Genomic DNA, 21649 nt, shown 5'->3' with positions numbered 1-21649 from the left:
AAAAAAGGAGAAGGGAATAAGAGATATGAGAGGTTGATAATAGTAAGGGTAGATTAAGGAAGGCAATGGTCAGAAGCAAAAGAAAGAGAGAAAGATAAACAAAAGAAAAGCAATTGTAAGAAAAACAGAATTAGTAATCATAACTATGAATGTGAATGGCATAAGCACACTCATAACATGAAAGAGGATAACAAAATGAATTAGAAATAAGAATCCAACACTGGATTCTTTTATATTTGAGATTTATATGAGATACTCTTGGAACAGAAAGCTATATAGTAAGTTAAAATAAAGGGCTGGAGACTTATGATTTCATTGTTTTGGGGAAACTCCCAACAAGAGTTGATTGGTAGTGACAACTGTTTTGTAATTTATAATCCCAGAGAACTTCAATATGTTTATTTTTAATATGTGCATGTTAAAATTTCTACCATCCAAAGTAATATCTATATGCATAAAATATGTACAAGCAAAATGGAATGTAAGTCTTGAGGGACTAAAGATAATTATCAAACTCACATAATTAAGGAAAGCTTTTTAGAATAATTAATATACAAATTGAGCTTTAAATGTTATATATGAATTGAACAGGTAGAAGAGATTTATATTCAGGTATATATGAATTGAACAGATAGAGAGATTTATATTCAACCAGAGAAGGCCAAGAAAAGAGAAGAAAGTTAAGAACTGAATCATCTCATACAATATAATACAGGAAAGGCTGGAACCAAATAGGAGATGTGAAAGGTCTGAGATAAAACTGGAAAATTATGATGGTCTCTGATTAGATAGGACCTTTAACACTAGACTAAAAAGTTGAAATTTTACTTGAGACAATGAGTGATCAAATTGCTATGCATAAACAATTTTATTCTGACAATGGTGTGAAGAATTAATTAGAGAGTCTATGATTCTATGTTAGGATGCTATTGCATTAATCCAAAGCTTATGGTAATGAGAGACTCAGTTAAGATAGAAGAGATATTCCTAAATTCAAGCTATCCAAAATGAGAATGAACTTCTTCAATAGATTGTTAGTTTACAATTATTAGTATACTATTATTGGACAGCTAGGTGGCACATTGGGTAGAATGCTGTACCTGCAGGCAGGAAGACTCATCTTTGTGAGCTCAAATCTGGCCTCAGACACACATTCCAGCTATTCTGTTTGCCTCAGTTTCCTCATTTGTAAAATGAGTTGGAGAAAGAAATGGCAAACTACTCACTGCAGTATCTTTGCCAAGAAAATCTCAAATGGAATCATGAAGCATCAGACACTACTGAATAACAACAATGAAATAAATTTCTAGAGCAGTTCATGTGAAAGTTGAGTGTTCTATTGGTAATGATTGTAGAAGGAATATATGTAGAAATTAGGATATTGAACTAGGTTTCTTCAAAGGTTGTTCTGATTCTATACCTCTATAGAATGCAAAGTCAATTGTCCTAACCACTGGGGTCCTAATTATTAACTTCTATCATTCATTAAGAGAGATAAGTTTGGGCTAGGAAGCCTTGGACAAAAAAAAAAAATTGATACAAGCCTACACTAGTAAAACCTAGTCCCAAATCCCGGGACTGGATGGTTTTAGCAGTTGCCTATATTTCATGTGTTCCGGATATACCACTATGATTTCAATTTAATGAAATATATTGATATCACCCTGCATTCCATTCTCTATTAAAACAAAACAAAACAAAACAACACATAGGCTTCCCTAAACCCAATCACTACCATAATCTGATACAGCCTTTTAAATGAGAAGACAGCATGTTGCAAAAAGGCAGCAGGCTATCACAAAAAGAGTAATAGATCTGGTACAGAAGACCAGAGTTCAAATCTTGCCTCTGACACATTACCTCTGTAACCTTCAAAGGCTTAACTTCTCTGGTCCTCAGTTTCCTCATCTATAAAATAAGGAACTTAGAATATATGGCCCCTAAAATCTTTTTCAGCTCTAGATCTATGATCTACATCACAGAAACCTCATGCCTAAGGAAAGCATGAACTAGAGTTCAGGTTTTGCCATCTACATAGTGTTGACTTGACCAATATGTCATCTTCTATGACCTTTTTTTTTTTACTTTAAAAATATGTCTGTTACCTACCTAAACTAATCTATTTATTTAATGCTATACCAATCAGACTCCAAAAAAACTATTTTAATGACCTAGAAAAAATAACAACAAAGTTCATATGGAAAAACAAAAGGTCAAGAATTTCAAGGGAATTAATGAAAAAAAAAAATCAAATGAAGGTGGCCTAGATGTATCAGATCTAAAAGTATATTATAAAACAGCAGTTACCAAAACCATTTGGTATTGGCTAAGAATTAGACTAATTGATCAGTGGAATAGGTTAGGTTCAAAGGACAAAACAGTCAATAACTTTAATACTCTAGTGTTTGACAAACCCAAAGAACCCAGCTTTTGGGATAAGAACTTACTGTTTGACAAAAATTGCTGGGAAAATTAGAAACTAGTATGGCAGAAACTAGGCACTGACCCACACTTAACACCATACTCCAAGATAAGGTCAAAATGGGTTCATGACCTAGGCATAAAGAATGAGATTATAAATAAATTAGAGGAACATAGGGTAGTTTACTTCTCAGACCTGTGGAAGAGGAAGGAATTTATGGCCAAAGAAAAACTAGAGATCATTATTGATCACAAAATAGAAAATTTTGATTATATGAAATTGAAAGGTTTTTGTACAAACAAAATTAATGCAATACGAGATTAGAAGGGAAACAATAAACTAGGAAAACATTTTTACAGTCAAAGGTTCTAATAAAGGCCTCATTTCCAAAATATATAGAGAACTGACTCTAATTGATAAGAAATCAGGCCATTCTCCAATTGATAAATGGTCAAAGCATATGAACAGACAATTCTCAGACAAAGAAATTAAAACTATTTCTAGCCATATGAAAAGATGCTCCAAGTCATTATTCATCAGAGAAATGCAAATTAAGACAACTCTGAGATACCACTATACACCTGTCAGATTGGCTAGAATGACAGGGAAAGATAAAGTGGAATGTTGGAGGGGATGTGGGAAAACAGGGACACTAATACACTGTTGGTGGAATTGTGAATACATCCAGCCATTCTGGAGAACAATTTGGAACTATGCTCAAAAAGTTATCAAACTGTGCATACCCTTTGATCCAGCATTGTTACTATTGGGCTTATATTCCAAAGAGAATCTTAAAGAAGGGAAAGGGACCTGTATGTGTAAGAATGTGCAATGGCAGCCCTCTTTGTAGTGGCCAGAAACTGGAAACTGAGTGGATGCCCATCAATTGGAAAATGACTGAATAAACTGTGGTATATAAATATTATGGAATATTATTGTTCAGTAAGAAATGACCAACAGGATGATTTCAGAGAGGCCTGGAGAGACTTACATGAACTGATGCTGAGTGAAATGAGCAGGACCAGGAGATCATTATGTATTTCAACAACAATATTATATGATGATCAATTCTGATGGACCTGGCCATCTTCGGCAATGAGAAGAACCAAATCAGTTCCAATGAAGCACAAATGAATTGAACCAGCTATACCCAGTGAAAGAATTCTGGGAGATGACTAAGAACCATTACATAGAATTCCCAATTCCTCTATTTTTGTCCACCTGCATTTTTTATTTCCTTCACAGGCTAATTGTACACTATTTCAAAGTCTAATTTTTTTTTTTTTTGTACAGCAAAATAACAGTTTGGACATGTATACTTATTTTGTATTTAATTTGTACTTTAACATATTTAACATGTATTGGTCAACCTGCCATCTAGGGGAGAGGGTAGGGGAAGGAAGGGGAAAAATTGAAACAAAAGGTTTGGCAATTGTCAATGCTGTAAAATTACCCATGCATATAACTTGTAAATAAAAAGCTATAATAAATAAATATATATATATATACATATATATATATATATATATGTATATATATATATATACACACACACACACACACACATATATCTGTTACTAGGGCAAAACAAGCTATTTAACAAAGAGGAACTTTTCGACTCAGAATAGGGAACAAATAATCAGACTTTCTGAAAATGGAATAGTATGCCTTATGAGGTAATGAGTTCCCTATTTTTGTAAGTCTTCAAGCAAAGTGTATGATCAATGGTCAGAAAGATCTTGTGAAGGAAATCCATTCATGAGATAGTTTGAACATGTTTCTATCTTACTTTAAAGTCTGATCTATCAATTATTCTCCCTTCCTCATAAAGACATTTTGACAAAGAATCAGATGCAGTAAATTAAAATACCTTCCGTTCCAAGAAACAGCCTTAGGCTCTATATGCAACACTGTCTACTCCAAGATTTTTCAGTCTTCTGGGTTTGGGGTTGAACAAGCCAAGAAACCAAATCCCTGTTCTGCCCCATCTAAGAATAAATAAAGTTTAAAGCAAAGTCAAGGAAGCTTATCAAATTCACTCTCTCCAAATGTCTTTGGAGTTGAAAAACAGAGGCAACATAACTTTGTTACCACATCAGAGCATATACTTTAATGAAATGCAAAATGTCTTTTGACCCAGTAAATCACCACTTTCCTAATCTTGTTCAAATCAAATGAATTTGCCATTAATGATGGAGCGATGCAGACATTAATTAAATTGGTGGCATCCTTAGAGCCAACTTAGAGATAGAATGGTAGGAATTGAAGAAGTATAAAGAGAGGAAAGATCAGGAAATTAGGAAAGTACCCCTTCCAAATAGAGAAAAGACTCAGGAGCCTGCTGTTTAGGATTTTCTAAGTTATTTGCCTGGAGGAAGAAACACATTCTTGTGGCATGTGATTTTTTTTCTTCCCCTCCTCACTCAGGCTTGCTCTTCTGCCTACAGGAAGGAATAACACTTCATAGTGGGACACAGGAACAGGTCCAAGAGGTCCTTTGACTGGATTATTTCCAAGGCTATGGTGTGCCTACTGATTGGTGGATAATCATGCAATGGCAAAGAACTTCAACATCAATTCTCCTTCCTTTGGGAAGACCAAGACAGATGGGTGTCTCATCTATTCTGGAAGGTCTCCTAGAATGGAGACTGTGGTCTGAATAGATAAGAGCCAGTGAAGGATAGTGTCTTTTTTTTCTGGTAACCTACCTGCCATATTATTATTTTTCTGCCCTGACCAAAACTTTCCTTCTAAGCCTCACAGAGCAAGTAATTAATATTGCTCTGTCAAGGACGGTGCTAGAAATGTTAAACTTCTGGCAGTTCCTACCAAACGGATTGACTCTTAATACAGGCCTGGAAATGTCTGTCATCCCAGGACCACTCTAGCTGAAATCAGAGATGCTAGTCACTAGAAAATTGGACAGCAAGCATTGATCACAGCTATAGAAAATTATGAAAAAAAAAAGAAAGAAAATTATGAACGGTTTTAGATGGAGAGGGAAGCCCTATATTGATGAATTACAGAATCCCCAAATTAAAAGGGAAATCATTGATCATGAATTCAACCTATACATAAAATCCTTTCTATAACATTCCAAAGAAGTGGTCATCCATCCTTTTCTTGAAAAAGTCTAATACACACACACACACACACATACACACACATACACACACACACACACACACACACATACACACACACACACGTAACTTTTCTGGCCCTCAATTTTCTTCTACCTTGAAAGGAATAATAATATTCTCAGTACCAACTTCCAGGGTTGTTAGTTTAAAAAATGTTTTATAAACATTAAAACACTATATAAAATGAGCTATTTTTATCTTGAGCCAGATTTTCCTTACAAATATTTTCAGAAGCAATCAACCTTATGTGTATATATATACATTATGTATATATATATATACACACATATATATATAATATATAATATATATATTATATATATATATAGGGCAATGATTTTTGCTATCATACAAAACCTAGAAAATAAGACTTTTTGAATTAAAGTAACTATTCTTCCTCTTTCCCTGGAGAATAATAAATTTGCAGAGAAAATAAGCCTAGTTCTTCATGTCAGTTTGGAAAGCAATGTAAGGTATTCTCATCTTGAAGTAGGAATGGGATAATTCATGCTTTATGGAAGAATGAAGATGTTAGATGATCTGACCTTTACCTCCTCATTTGCATTGGATGTCAAGAGTCTAGAGCAGTCTACATCTGAGCAAAAATAGTGTTTATATCTTCAAGGAGAAGTGTTCATTTAACCTTTGCTTAAAGTTTTCCGGCAATAGGGAACACCCTCTCCTGAGCAGACCACATCATGTTAAGCATTGGAGTCTCATTACAATTCTGGTTGCCCTTCTCAAAGTATGTTACAGGTTGTCATTGTCCCTATTAAAATATTAAATGGTCAGAATTTATTACAAGATTGCAGATGAGGTCTGGCCATTGCAGAAATCACCAGTCTTTCGAAATTTTTAAATACATTCCACTATCATGTAACTTCATTAGGAACTGGAATGTATGAGTTTCAAAGCAAAGAAAGGAAAATCAATACCACAGATAAGAACATCTAAATGATTCAAATACTCTATTTCCTCTCTCATACATAAGAAACTAGGCTTTGGTTCATGTCAAGTAACCAATCAAGACACATTTGATCTACATTTTGCAAATTATTGGCTGAGGAAACTGTTGTAAGTCGGTTTCGTGGCCAAATAGTGTCTCACTCTGGTCACAACAACAGTTCTTTCTCCAGGTGTGGAATGTCTTGTGGGGATGGGTATTGCTTAGACTAATATATGACAGCTTCATTCTTTCTAGTTATCTAAAAATGGTAAGGCACTGCTTAGCCACCACCCCAAAAAAATATTTCAACTGCATCATGGAAAATATAGTCATCAAAACCATCAAAGTGCTTCCTTGTCTGAGCCCAGCTTGTAAAAATATTAGACAGACTCTACCTATTAAATTCAATCCAATAAATAATTCAGAAAACTGGTTTCATAGACCTATAAGAAACTTCAGCTGAAAATACATAAAATAATCCTCTAACTTCTAGCAGAATACCTACCCAAAGTGCATTGTTTGGTTCTCATGATATGGTGGTTAAAATCTAAACTATTAAGGGAAGCTGCCATATATTATTTTATAAAGGATGAGGAAGTTTGGTTTTGCATATGACTGGCTAAAGATGATTATTTGCTGCTTGGTCAGCATGAAAATAACAAGAAGAAGATTTTTTGGGGGGAAACTATGTTGCTTCTATTCCTTCCCTTCCCTTTTTTTCTTTTCATGATGTTTTAATCATTGGATGCATAATACTATTAAAGATGGGTTGGTGGATATAAACAGCATTGGGCAAGATTCCTGTTAAGTACATATCAAGAGGAAAATATAATAGAAATTGGTACAAAGAGGAGAATAGTAGCCTATATAGTAATTGTGCTTTGGGTCATTGACCATTTAATGCACAGTCATGAAATTGTTCTGGCTAATTAAATTTGGATTGCCTTGATTCCAAATATAATGATAGAATCCTGGCCGATGAACAAAAAACCAATGAGGCTAACTGATATTTTTGATATATGTGTGAACATCATATTATAATAGACTTAAATTCAACAAATACTTATTAAACACCTACTCTATGGCAAGTCGCTTTACTTCATTTCTGGTAACATAAAAATAAAATTATAAGTCCTTTCCTTGAAGACTTTTCATTTTTCTAGAGAATAGAACTACTGCAAGTTTGTAAAAACTGAAAATAAAACATAAAATTTAAAATACCAGAAGAAAAAGGAAAGATTTCAAAAGAGGAATTCAGAAAATAAAATGGGGAATGCTTTTATCTGAGGGAGGAAGGAAGGAGATTTGAGAAGTTTTCACAGAGAAAAGAATATCTCATTTGAGCTTTGAAGGAAAAAAAGGAGTTCTGAAAGGTAGATACAATAGGAATCCTCTATGAATGCATAAAGATAGTATATGTATAATATATAGGATGATCCCTAAAGTTATTAGTGAATTTACAAGCTTCTAAAATTCAAAACTTCATTATGACTGAAGTCCCATTTAAGGGACTGAATTAAGTTCTGTGGAACTAAGCATACATGAAGGGAAGTAATATGACTTGGCAACTGTTTGAATTGGGAGAAAGAGAGTTCCATAAGGGATGACTCAATGATGACTGCAAGATTTCAAACTTGAGAGGCTGGTGAGGGCCAGTCTTTTGGGCCAGTCATTCAATTCATTCTAAGTGCCCACAACTGTACTATGGCCCAAGGATAGTGTTAAATAAAGACTTTGTCAAATACTTTGCTGAAATCTAGGAAATTCCCAAAGGAGGAACAAACACTAACAACCAAGACTATTATGAATAATTTCCTAAGCAAAAGAATTAAACATTAAAAGAAACTTAGAGTTTTAAAGGATGACAGTGAGATAGAAGAGTGTTTTAGGCAAAAGAGCTAAGTCTTTTTAAAGATACGGGAACAGTAGATGGAGTTCTAGGGACAGCAAATAGAACAATTTGGACATACTACTGGATATATAAAAGGAAATAATGGACAATAGGTTAGAGTCAGATTATGAAGGATTCTAAATGACAAGTTGAGAGTTTTGCATTTTATCCTTGAAACAACAGGAGCCTCCAAATGTCAATGAGTCAGACAAAAAACATTTTTTTTAAATACCTTAACTATATGTCAGATTCTATGTTAAGTGCTAGGGATATAAAAAGAGTCAAAAAAGAATCTCTTCCCTCAATGATTTTATAATCTAATGGGAAAGCCAACTAAAGACAAATATATGCATATGCAGTCATATACATGTGTGTGTGACAAATATATGCATATATATTCATATATATGTATATAACACATACATACATATAATAGTTTATCATTTCTTATGTAAGGATAAATGAGTGGTGGAATTAAAGAAGGGAAGACTCTAGAATTAAGCAAATGAGACAGTCCCAATATACAAGGAATTTATATTCTAATAGAGAAAGAAAAGACATAAAGAGGAGCTGGAAATCCAGATCAAGTCTGCGATAAAGGCCTGAAACATGGTGTTGACAGTGTGAGAGATTCTTGGGCAAGGGAGTGGTATAGTCATATTGCATTAGGAAGATTATTTTAGGAGATATGTAACAATATGAAAGATGGATTGGAACATAGGATAATATATTTAGAACTAGAAGGAGCCTTATAGGTTATCTTATCCGACCCTCTCACTTTACTGTTGAGGAAACTGAGGCCCAGAGGTAAATTATTTATTTTCTCTATATATTATTACCCAAGACCATACAGCTAGTAAATGGTAAATTTAGTATTTGAAACTGGGTCCTCTGGTTCTGAATCCAGGGCTTTTTAATGTCATATAATATTCAGAATGAAATAATTAGAATCCTAAAATAAAATCACATGATTGTACAAAAGTCAGAGACCCTGAAGAGATATAGTGAATAGGTGAGTAGAGAAGAGATAAATGCAAGAATTATTGTGGAATCAAGGTTGACAACTGCTTGCAAATAAAAAGCAAGAAGACAAGAGTCAAGAATGACTCCAATTTAGAAAAAAAAATTAGGTTTTGGGGGTGAATGAATTTTATTTTGGCCATATTGTTTGAGATGTTTTTAGGATATCTAGTTAGAGATGTCTAATAGGCAATTGATGTGTAATTGAAGCTCAGGAGAAAGATGGTGGATGGATATATTAGGGCAAAGTATCATCTACATAGAGATAATCATTGAACCCATGTAAACTGATAGAATAAACAGAAAGCATAGAGAAAAGATGTCAGCATATGTCATATATAGCATTGAGAGATACCCATGATTGGAGGAGAAGATGTACATGATGATCCAATTAACTGAGAAGCAGTGGTCAAACAGGTAGGAAAAAGGAAAAGTCAAAAACAGGAGGATGGATCCAATGGCAAAAGCTACAAGAAAGTTAAGAAGAATGAATAATGAGAAAAGAAAACCAGGTAAAATTGTTTATAGATGATTTGGTGAGATCAACCAGTTCATTTTGTGAGGCAAAAGTTAGATTGTAAAGGTTTGAGAAGTAAATTCTAAGAAATGTGTACATATATGTGTATGTATATACATATATATATATATATATATATATATATATATATATATATATGTATATACATACATACACACATAGGGGAACTTCTACGTAATCCTTTTTTAATGTTCCCCAGTGCATTATACTAAAAAATGTCAGGGAAAAGTCTGTATGGCACAGTTCATAATCGAATCTGGTAATTAACATTCTTCCATACTTCCAAATATATAGTGATACAATTTAACAAACAGATATCATTTTATAAATTTCCAAAAAGTTACTGCCTGTCTTGTTGCTTGCAAAGGGCTTTTACCAATCCAAAAACAATAAAGAAAAGGAAAAAAAAATAAATAGGAAAAAAAATCATACATTCCTTCTCAGAGGGAAAGCCTGGTTCCTTACATAGAACATGCAGCTTTCCCCACAGGGATAAGGGACTTAGGATTTGTTCGAGAGCATCCTTTCACCTTTCATTTAAGCAATCAAGCCAATGTGGCTTGATGCTTGTATAGCAATACTGATTCCCTACCTCCAGGAGGGCTAGGATTCTCACTCTCTTCTCCCACCCAAAGGGTCCTTCTTCTCTGGGCTCAGCCAGATTGTTGTTCATTTATTTAAGTAATATTCAAGTCTTCATGATCTCATTTGGGATTGTCTTGGCAAAGATACTGGAGTGGTTTGCCATTTTCTTCTCCAGCTCATTTTGCATATTTAGAAACTAAGGCAAACAGAATGAAGTGCTTTGCAAGGATCAAATAACTAATAAGTATCTGAGGCCAGATTTGAACTCAAGAAGAATCTGTATGCTTCAGATTCAGCATTCTGTCCACTGTACTATCTAACTCTATCATAAAACTCAGCATTTAGTCTAGGCTCTCTCCACCTTTCTCATTCAGGGGTCCCTGTACTCTGGACCCTCTTCCGCACCCTACCACATAAATCTAATTTAGTCATTGACTATATTAAAAATGGAAATTGAATCAAGCTTTCTGTTTTATGAGAAAAAATTAGCCATTGCAGAGATGTAAGAATCTCCCCCCCATAAGAATTTGGAATTGGGACCTGTTTTAAATAGAAATCACCTCCTCACTCTTCAGCTGAGAAATCAAATTGTGCTAGATAAAAACTACTCCACAACTCCCTTACTGAGTAAAGCCATCCAACTGAGATTTGCACAGACTTCCTAAGTATTTCTTTCCACATTGGGAAGAATATTTTTATTTTTATTTCATTTTCATTTTTTTTTTTTTTTGCCGAGGCAATTGGGGTTAAGTGACTTGCCCAGGATCACATAGCCAGGAAGTGTTAAGTGTCTGAGGTCAAATTTGAACTCAGATCCTCCTGACTTCAGGGCTGGTGCTCTATTCACTGAACCACCTAGCTGCCCCCCCCAATATTTTTCTCTGGGGATCCCTATGCCATAGATGATCCCTTTGGAGGTCCAGGAAAATTTCTTCTGGGTCTTTATGTCAAAGAACATTTGTAATTCTCCCCCCCACACCCCATTGGATTCTTGCCCCTGCAAGAACAACCTAAGTAAAGTTTTTTGACTCATCCCTGAGTGGAACACACAGATTAATTTAAAACAAATAGATCTGAGGCTCTAAAAGGGTGGGAGGGGATTAGAGTAGGGACTGAAAGCTTGCAGAGTTGATCATTCAGGGTTCTTAGGCCAACTGGCAACTCTTATCCCTTTGGACCTGCATTCCATAAGAATCTTAGACAAGCAAACTGTCTGGACTCATGTCACAATAAGGCAAACATCCTATGTCTGCTTGATGGTAAGAGAAAAATATAAACATTTATTAGCTAGCTTAGTGTGTGGTAAGTGAACTGCTTGACAGTACTTACGGGAAACAAAATTCATACTTTTCATATTAGTTTTGGTACTTATACTTGGTATTGTAATACAATAGATATTGGCAAAAAAGCATTCAAATAAAAATTTTAAAATACTGGTCTGAGGAAACAACCCTGAAAATATTACAATCTATAATAAAAGAGGGAGAAAAAAGAAAGTCTGAAAATCTGAAATTGAGTGATCAATAGCAAAAGTCTTTATTGGATGATGTTTCAAGCTGGTCCATGCAAATGCAAAGGGTACAATATTATTCCTTTTTTTAAATTGTAGTGAGTGTATTTATTTTAATACACTTTGCTTTATGAATCATGTTGGGAGAGAAAAATCAGAGCAAAAGGGAAAAACCATGGGAGAGAGAAAAAATGTATGGGTTTATATTCAGTCTTCTTAAATCTTTTTCTGGATGCAGATGGCATTTTCTGTCCAAAGTCTATTGGGATTGCTTTGGATCACTAAACCACTGAGAAGAACCAAGTCTTTAATAGTTGATCATCGCACATTCTTGCTGTTACTGTATATAATGTATTCCTGGTTCTGCTTGTTTCTCTTGGCATCAGTTCATGTAAATCTTTCTAGGCCTTTCTATAATCAGTTTGTTCATCATTTTTTGTATAACAATAATATTGCATTACCTTCATATACCACAACTTGTTTAGCCATTCCCCAATTGATGGTCATACACTCATTTTCCAATTCTTTGCTACCATAAAAAGAACTGCTACAAATATTTTTGCACATGTGGGTCCTTTTCCCTCCTTTAAGATTTCTTTGGGATACAGACTCAGTAATGGCACTGCATGGTTTTATAACCCTTAGGGCATAGTTCCAGATTGCTCTCCAGAATGTTAGATCATTTCACAACTCTACCAACAATATATGTAAATCAGTTTTTCCACATCCCTGCAACATTTATCATTATCTTCTTCTGTTATCTTAGCCAATCTAAAAGGTGTGTGGTAGTACCTCAGAGTTTTGTTTTAACTTGCATTTTTCTAATCAATAGTGATTTGGAGAACTTTTTCACATAACTAAAAGGGCTTTAATTTTGTTATATGAAAAATTGTTTGTTCATATCCTTTGACTATCAGTTGGGGAATGGCTTATATTCTTATAAATTTGACACAATTCTTTATGTGTTTTAGAAATGATACCTTTATCAGAAATACTAAACATTTTCCCCCAGCTTTGTACTTCCCTTTTAATCTTGTTTCTGTTAGTTTTGTTTGTGCAAAAACTTTTTTTAATTTAAGGTAATCAAAGTTGTCCATTATACCTGTTATAATATTCTCTATTGCTTCTTTAGTTATAACTCTTCCTTTCTCCACAGATCTAATAGGCAAATTTTCCTTTGTTCTCCTAGCTTGTTTATGGTATCATCTTTTATGCCCAAATCATGTATCTAATTTGACCTTATTTGATATAGGGTGTGAGATGTAGGTTTATGCCAATTTTCTGATATATTATTTCCCAATTTTTTCCATCAATTTTTGTCAAATAGTGAATTCTTATTCCAGAAGCTGAAGTTTGGGGAATTATCAAATACTAGATTGCTATAAGCCTTGATTATTGTGTTGTATGTATTGGGCATAATATTATTCCAAATGCAATCTCACACATAACTCATACTCTAAAAGTTACTTTCTTGATATCTACTGTCATTGGCAAGACAAATCCTGAGAGAATTGCCTATTCCTCTTTTTGGTCCAGTGTACTGAGCTATATCCAGTAATGGAGAGGTTGGCCAAGGTTGCACGATTTCCAAAAGAGTTCTAGGTTTCTGTAAATACCAGAAGATGAAAGGACTGTGAGGTGAGGCATTTTGAGAGGAAGAAGTCTTAGGTGAATGGGGAGCTTGTTAATAATAATTCAAATATGGCAAGGAGCACAATAGAAAAGGAAAGAAAGATAAGGTAGGAATCATGATGGGTAAGAGATAAAATGAAGAAATGATAAAGCAGGTGTGGCAAAAGGAAAGAATATTGAGAAAGGAAGAGTTGGGAATTTGCTATTTATAAGAAAATAAAATAAAATTTGACAAGAATTCCCAGTTTCTTTGTTCTCTCTGAAACCACAAGAGGAAAAAAAAAAAGCTACAGGTTGGGCAGCTGTGTCAGTTAATCCCTGCTGATCAAGGTCCCAGGGGACTAAGAGGACATTGTGAGATTTATCTCATATCTGCTTAGGAAAACTAATTGCAAAATATTCAATATGAGTAGCATTGTAGAAATTGTTAGATGGCATAAATCAGGACTTCATTTATTATTTTCCTTATTGTATAGACCCATGGTGTCAAATTCAAATGGGATCAGATCTCTTCAGACTTAGAGAGTCACACATTAACATTATCTGGGTTGTATTTGTACTTTTATTTATTTTGTTATACATTTAATTTTAATCTGAAATTTTTAGTTATATGTCCAAAGGCTGAGTTCCATACCTCTATTCTAGAATTAAGAAAGTGATAGAGAAAATATCAACACTGTAGATTAAATTTAAAAATATGTTGCACCTATTTTTCCAGAGATCTGATGACTAAATATTTATCAGCACAACTCTAGCTCTGATTGAATATCCGCATTGCTAGTTCCTTTTCTTCATCCCAAGATGACAAGGGATGGTGTGCAGTCAGAAGGATTGTGCTCACCCACAACATTTGCTGAGCTTCTGGTCTTTCTGATGTCTGAATATCTGTTCCTGAAAGAGATTTGGGTGGTGAGAAGTTTGATCTCTGGTTAGAATTCTGAGGGAGTACAAGAAAGAGATTATATCATCAACCTAAGTCTTAGTTCCCTAAGACAATTAAGACTTCAGCTATGCTTTAGTACTTTTTAAAGAAAGGTATTAGGCCAGACCAAATGTTGGGGAACTTCAGTAAATATTCTTCTGCCACAGATAAAATTCAGCCACCTTAATTTAGCATTTAAAACATTTCTTAATTTGTCTCTAACCTATCTTTCCATATTGGTTTCATAATTCTCCCCTCACTCATTCTATGGTAATTCACATAATGTTCCCCTTGGATGAGGTATTTTATCTTGCTGTTATGACTTTGCATTGGCTATTTCCTAATTTAAAGTCTGTGTAATTTTTAGAATCCTTTGCAGGTTGGTGATACAATGGATAAAGGCCTGGAATAAGAAAAAAACTGAGTTCAAATTTGATCTCAGAAACTTATTAGCTGTGGGACCCACAAAAAGGCATTAAACCTGTTTGCCTCAGTTTCCTCAACTGTAAAATGAGAATAATAACAGTACTTGTCTCCTAAGGTCATTCATTATGAGGATCAAATGAGATAAGAATTGAATAGCACTTAGCACAAGCATTTAATATTTCTTTTTTTTCCACCCTCCCTCCATTCCTTTCCTCTTTCTTTCCATCCTTCTTTTTCTGACATTCTTTTATTCTCGCCACAAAAGAAAAAAGGAAGCAATATATAACTAAAGGACAGTAAATTCATCACTTGGTAGCCACAATGATCCTCATTGTGTTTAATCAAATAAGTTTGTTGTAAAGCCATATTCGAAGCCTTCTAACACAGTAGACTTTGCTGGAGTTTAAATTCTATTAGCATGGCATCTGAGAATCTAGGGCCACCTCCATTTCCTGATACAGAATCACAGTAGGATTTACTAGAGGCAAACATATTTCTTTATAACATCTAGCTATTGCTCTTGCCTCTGCCCTTTGGGACCAGGTAGGACAAGTATATACATACATATATACACATTTTCAAATAATACAGATTTTTCCCCACATGGCATCTCTTCTAATACTTGCAGTGAACTATCATTTTTTACACCTTTTCTCTTACTTAAGTCAAACATTATGGTTCCTTCTACAAATCCTCATATCTATGTATGTTGGTGCCAGATGATTATGGTAGAGATCATAAATATTATAAACATTCAGACGAGAGAGATCAGTGAAGAATTGAGTACTCCTCAAAGATAGGAATGGCTTCCTTTCTGACTTTGTTCTCCCAGTGTTTAACACAGTGCCAACAACACACTACTTGCTTAATAAATGTTTGAAATGACTTGAACAGTTGTATAAAATTGCACAAAGGAGGTGGAATTTGAGCTGAGGATTTGGGGACTGAGCATACCCATCCTTGGCATGACATGGGTCTCACAAATGCCTACTCATCCATAGAGAGCTGGCAAAAGAGTATGGTGGCTCTAGCATTGGTGCCCTCAGCAGTGGTGGGTGGCACAAGGGACACAGCTGACTTCCTGGCAACTGTGGGGTAAACAATGTAAACCAAGTAAGGGCAAGAGGAAAGTGTGGGGGCCAAGAAATTTAGTCAGATATCAAAGGGAACACCAGGCCAGAGAAGTAGCAGTTGAGCCAAAGAGAAATACTGCACCCTCCAAAGCAAACAGAGGAAACTCCTGCACTATACCCAGCCTTGGGCAGATAATGTATTGAAGAGATTCAAAGGCATTGTGTTCTCCTGCTCTACAGGGGATAAAGAACTTGGAGGTGGAGCAAAAGGGATTTAAAAAGTCTTCAAGTATGTGAAAGGTTGGCAGGTGACCAGCTGTTTTTCTTTGCCTTTGAGGGTAGGGAAAAAAAAGAAATAGTTTTTATTTTGCAGCAGGAGGCACTTAGAAGAGCCACAAAAGAGCATTTTGACAGTAACACTTATTGAGTGGTAGTTTTGAAATACCAATTACAGTCCTGCTATGCCCTTCCCTGGGGCTCTTGAAGAAAAAAAGAGGTACCCATCTGTTTGGGCTAATAGGTACACTCTTAACTAAAAGTGGGGAATGAATTATATGACGCTCCTCCTTGTCCATTTCATCTGAAGAATTCTAAAACTATAAATAACCATGGTCACAGAGGAAAGCTATTTCTTAAATTTATCTCTCCTTATTCTCAAAGTGATGTTAGTGTCTTTTTTATTATACTCTTCCTCCCTTGTTCACAAGACTGTTCAAGTCATTCTGTTATCAAATAACTGATACTAGGCATCTCCCTATGCCTATGGGACTATGTCCATCACTTCCTTGGCTTCACTTTGATAGCAATATCTTAATATAGTTTGACCTTCTCTGGTGGGAGTTGGCTTCCTTTGTTGGAAATGGAATTTATTGAAGAGTTGTATCCAATTTGATTATCTGGAAGGATAAAAGGAGATGTTCTCTGCTGGTGGGTAAACATATGCAAAGCTAGTGTTTAAAGGCAACAGGGGGAGTTCTGGGCATGTTGTGAATGAGTAATCTTTACTTTGGGGGCTAAAACAAATAGAGCTTGCTCCCTGAGCTCAGTGAAGATTTTTGAAACTAGTTATTAAGGTTGGCTACTCCTTAGATCAAATAATGCAATAAGTTCTAAATTGATATATAATGTAGTTCATATCATATAAATATTAGAAAAGGAAAGGAGATATCTTGAAAAACTAGAGCTTCAGGGAGAATACATACATAAATAAGGGACAGAGATGATTATAAAAAATAAAGGGGATGTAAAAATGAAAATATTTGCACAAGTAAAGGAAACAGAGTAAAAAAGAAAACAATTGGAAACATTTTTCACAGCAAATATCTCTGATAAAAGTCTAATATCCAAGATGTATAAATAATTGATAGTGATGGATAAGAATAAGAGCTATTCCCCAGTAGAAAAAAAATGGCCAAAGGATATTAAGAGTCAATTTTCAAATGAATATAAATGTTAACAATCATATAAAAATATTCGAGATCTCTGTCAGAGAAATATAAGTTAGGTTCCTTCTCACATACAATAGATGGCAAAAGAATTTAAAAAAAAAAAAAAAAGGATAGTCATTGTTATGGGGAGTACAGGAGAACTGTATGCTCCAATAGTAAAACAGTAATTTGAAAAAAGTTGCTAAAGTGAAAACATATTTTAACCCAACATCCTACTATTAGTTTTATATTCCAAAGAAATCAAGGATAGGTGGAAGACTCAAGTCTTCTTGACTTCAAAACCAGCATTCTATCCATTGAGCCATCTACCTGCGTCAGAGAAACTCTTGTATTAAAATGATGTAGAATGAAATGACCAATAGAATAATATACATGTGAAAACAGCAATAGTATGTAGAAAAACAACTTCAAGAGACCTCAGAGTTTTGATCAAAGTTGTAAATAATAGAGACTTCAAAAAATTACTGATAAATCAAAACTCCCATTTCTTGACAGAGAGGTGATGGACTTAAGTTGAAGAATGAGGTATATATATATATACCTTCTCAATTATGTCCAGTGGGTTTATTTGTTTTGCTAACCTTATATAGATATATGTATGTATGTATATATATATATATTTTTTTTTCATAAAGAGGCATTGCTACCTGGAGGAAGGGGGAATAGGAATCATTGGGTAGTTGATAGTGACAGACACATGCACATAAATAGAACCAGTGAAGCTGGTTTTTTTTTTAATTCACAGAAGAAAACAAGAAAATGAAAGGGATATAAATGAATAAATCAGCTTAGTTACCACTCTACTAAATGAAATACATATTTATAATATGTATTTCTTGAATCTGTATTTTAACAGAAAGGCAATTTCTTATGTAAGCATTTTAAAGATATTAGCCATGTTTGTGTTTGTAAATGATTGTCAAACTCATAATAAAAAGAAATCTTTTAAAATGAGAAAACTTGTATTTGAACAGGCTCTTTCCTCTGCTTACAATGTACTTCTTCCTCTTCAATGTTTTTCCATTTCTTTACCTTAAAGGCTCATGTCAAGTGACAACTCACATGAAAAGCTTTCTTTGATCTCCCAAATTGTTAATGTTTTCTCCTATCTCAAATTACCTTCCATTTACTGAATTTTAAACATGTGATACATATCCTATCTTAGTACAATGTAAGCTCCCTGAGAATGGGGATTTTTTTTTCAAATTTGTGTCCCTGGAATTTGGCTCAATGCCTCACATAATAGGTGTTTAGTAAAAATATTTCTCTCTCTCAGACATAAGGGAACTTTATCTTAATCCAGGGAACTTTAAATTTTAACCTGGATCATTCTTTTTGCTTTGGTTTAGCTGGATATGGTGACTAAATCTATACACATGTAGCCCTTTCTGTCTTTATTAGAAGAAGGCTCTCATAGTTTTAGATTAAAAGATTAGAGAAAGCTCTGTAGAAATGAAACCCCAAAGCTGATTTAAGGCACCTAGCAGCCCTCTGTCCCATTCAATTCTCTCATTTAGAGTTAGATTTTCTAAGATCATCTTTTATTTAGCATGAAAATGAATTTGAGCCAGCAAGCACAATCATTTCCTGTCCAGTAGGCCAGTATTATTGATTTTATTATATCTATCAGCAAGAAAAATCTATTGTTTTGTGCTGTATCCTAGATTTTTAAAACCATCTTTCTCTCTCTACTTCTATACAACTGTGTGACATTCTTTCACATATCTAAGGAGGAGTTTTCATGTCTTTTTTTTTCTGGGCTAGTTCCTTTAGCTGATCCTTTAATACCTTTGACTATGTGACTTCTATTTTCAGTCTCTTTTCATTTTATAATTTATCTATTATATATATGTGTATATGTATATATTCATAGCTTATTATGAAAATTATTGGTAATATGATAAAAAAAAGAAAAAGTCAAAGAATGTCAATGCTTAGCATTCAAATAAAAATCAGTTCCTTGAATTTCTGAATAAGGATGTTGCACAGAGCCCCAGTTGGGGTATAAGATTTTTAATTATATTCATAAATGTAGACTAGAGAGGAACCTTCTCCCCAACTCAAATCCCTACCCCATCTCTGTGCCTCTTACCCCCAGCCTCTAGGAATCCAGACTGGCTTGGCTGTAGCCATGTGTATTGTGGTTTATCACATGGAGACTTCATTGTTTTTCACTGTAGACCACAACATGCAATTTGTGGGAAAGTGAGCTCATTTTGAGGAAGAAGATTTGATGTCTCTCATTCCTTTCTTCAGGGTTTTTTGTTGTTCTTGTTTTGGGATTTTTGTTTTGTTTTGTTTTTTCACTTAACATGCTAAATCATTCTTTCAGCATTTTTTCAACATGTAATAAAATCTTCAGAGGGAAAATGACCCCATGTTTCCCATTTAAAGAGACAAATAAACCCTGTCAATTCTGAAAAGGTAGAGGTAAAGAACTAAAACTGAAAAAAGTGTATCCTCAAAGAAAAGATCCATTTATAACTAATTGAGTAAAGAGAGACTGTGCAGACATCAAATGTTTCACTAATTGGACCTAATACTAGTTGTTCCCATACACACACTTTGTCTTATATATCACAAAGAACAGAGGGACCCAAGGCTTCAGTTTTAGTTTGAGCCTTCCTAATTCACTGGGTTCTTAAAGAGAATGGGAATTTCCATTAGAAATTAGACAGGAGTCTGATTGGATATCATAAGCAAATATCTTTGCTCTGTCTTTCCCTTCCATAATTTTGTTCAAGAGTTGGAAGTGACCTCAGAGGCTATCTAGTCCAACTTATAACTATATAAGAATATTCCACCTTGTACTTGAAAAGATGACAGTTTTTGCTGGAAGATCTCCAGAATGGGAAAACACAATAGGCAGTCATTTTCATTTATGTATTGCTCTAAATGTTTTGACTGCTTTATTCATCTATATCAATTCTAAATCTAACTCTCTACAACTTGTTGAATCTATAGTATTTCTGTCCTCTGGAGCCAAACAAAGCACATCTAATCTCTCTTCTATCTAGTAGTTCTTAAGCACTTGAAAAGTACTATTATATCGACCTTAGTTATTTTCTTCTTCTGGCTAATCATCCTCAGTTACTTCAACCAGTCTTTATACTATATTATCTTGAAGTCCTTCACCATTCTCATTTATTCTCTCTTGGACAACAATTAAATTACAAAAGTGATTCCTAAAAATATCCTAAAAAGAGCTAAACAACATATTCTAATAGTTATCTGATCTGAATTAGACATTCTATAGGCTTCTTGTGAAGCAGGATAAGTTTTCATTAGTTTTCTTGGCTGCCATCTCATGTTAGTGACTCATACTAATTAAGTTTACATTCTTGCAAAATAGTCACATATTTTTCAAATAAACTTTGACCTAAATGGGGCTGCTAGGTGGCTTAGTAGATTGAGTGGCAGATCTGGAATCAGGAAGTTCTGAGTTCAATTACTAGATGTGATCCTGGGCAACTCACTTAAACCTATTTGCCTCAGTCTCCCTATATATAAGCTGGTGAAAGAAAAAGTGACCACTCCAGTAGCTTTGCCAAGAATATTGAATCACAATGAGTTAGACATGATTGAACAATAATATGAGGATAACTCCCTCACCTTGTACTTAGACATTCTTTTTAAAATTTTTTTTGTTGTTTTTTGTTTTTACCACAAGTCTAAGGCTCTACATTTATCCCTGTTTTTTGACAGAGGAAGGACTTTACTATGTATCCAGATTCTCATCCCCACTTTACCATTTTATCATAGCATGCTTCTGCATCCAGTTTATTATAAGTTCCTTTATGTCTTCTATTTCTATTTTCTTTCTAGGTTTTAGCTTCAAAGTACTTTGCTATTTTTCACTCCTTAACCCTGAACAATAATTTACAAACATTTTTCCCCTTTCTTCCTTGTGCTCAAGGGAGTACTCAGAGGACGGTTTTGTGTTGAGGTCACTGAGTATCAAAATATATTCTTTCTTTCTGGAAGATCTTTTCAATTTCAACATTGAATTACTCATTTTCACTCTCTGCAGCAAATGTTTTACATGGACACCGAGTTATTTTTTCAGCATTATTTGTTTATTCTCCTCATGAGC

The sequence above is a fragment of the Antechinus flavipes genome, chromosome 5 (genome assembly GCF_016432865.1).
Source record: "Antechinus flavipes isolate AdamAnt ecotype Samford, QLD, Australia chromosome 5, AdamAnt_v2, whole genome shotgun sequence".
Taxonomy (NCBI): domain Eukaryota; kingdom Metazoa; phylum Chordata; class Mammalia; order Dasyuromorphia; family Dasyuridae; genus Antechinus; species Antechinus flavipes.
Note: the sequence above shows the minus strand (reverse complement) of the source record.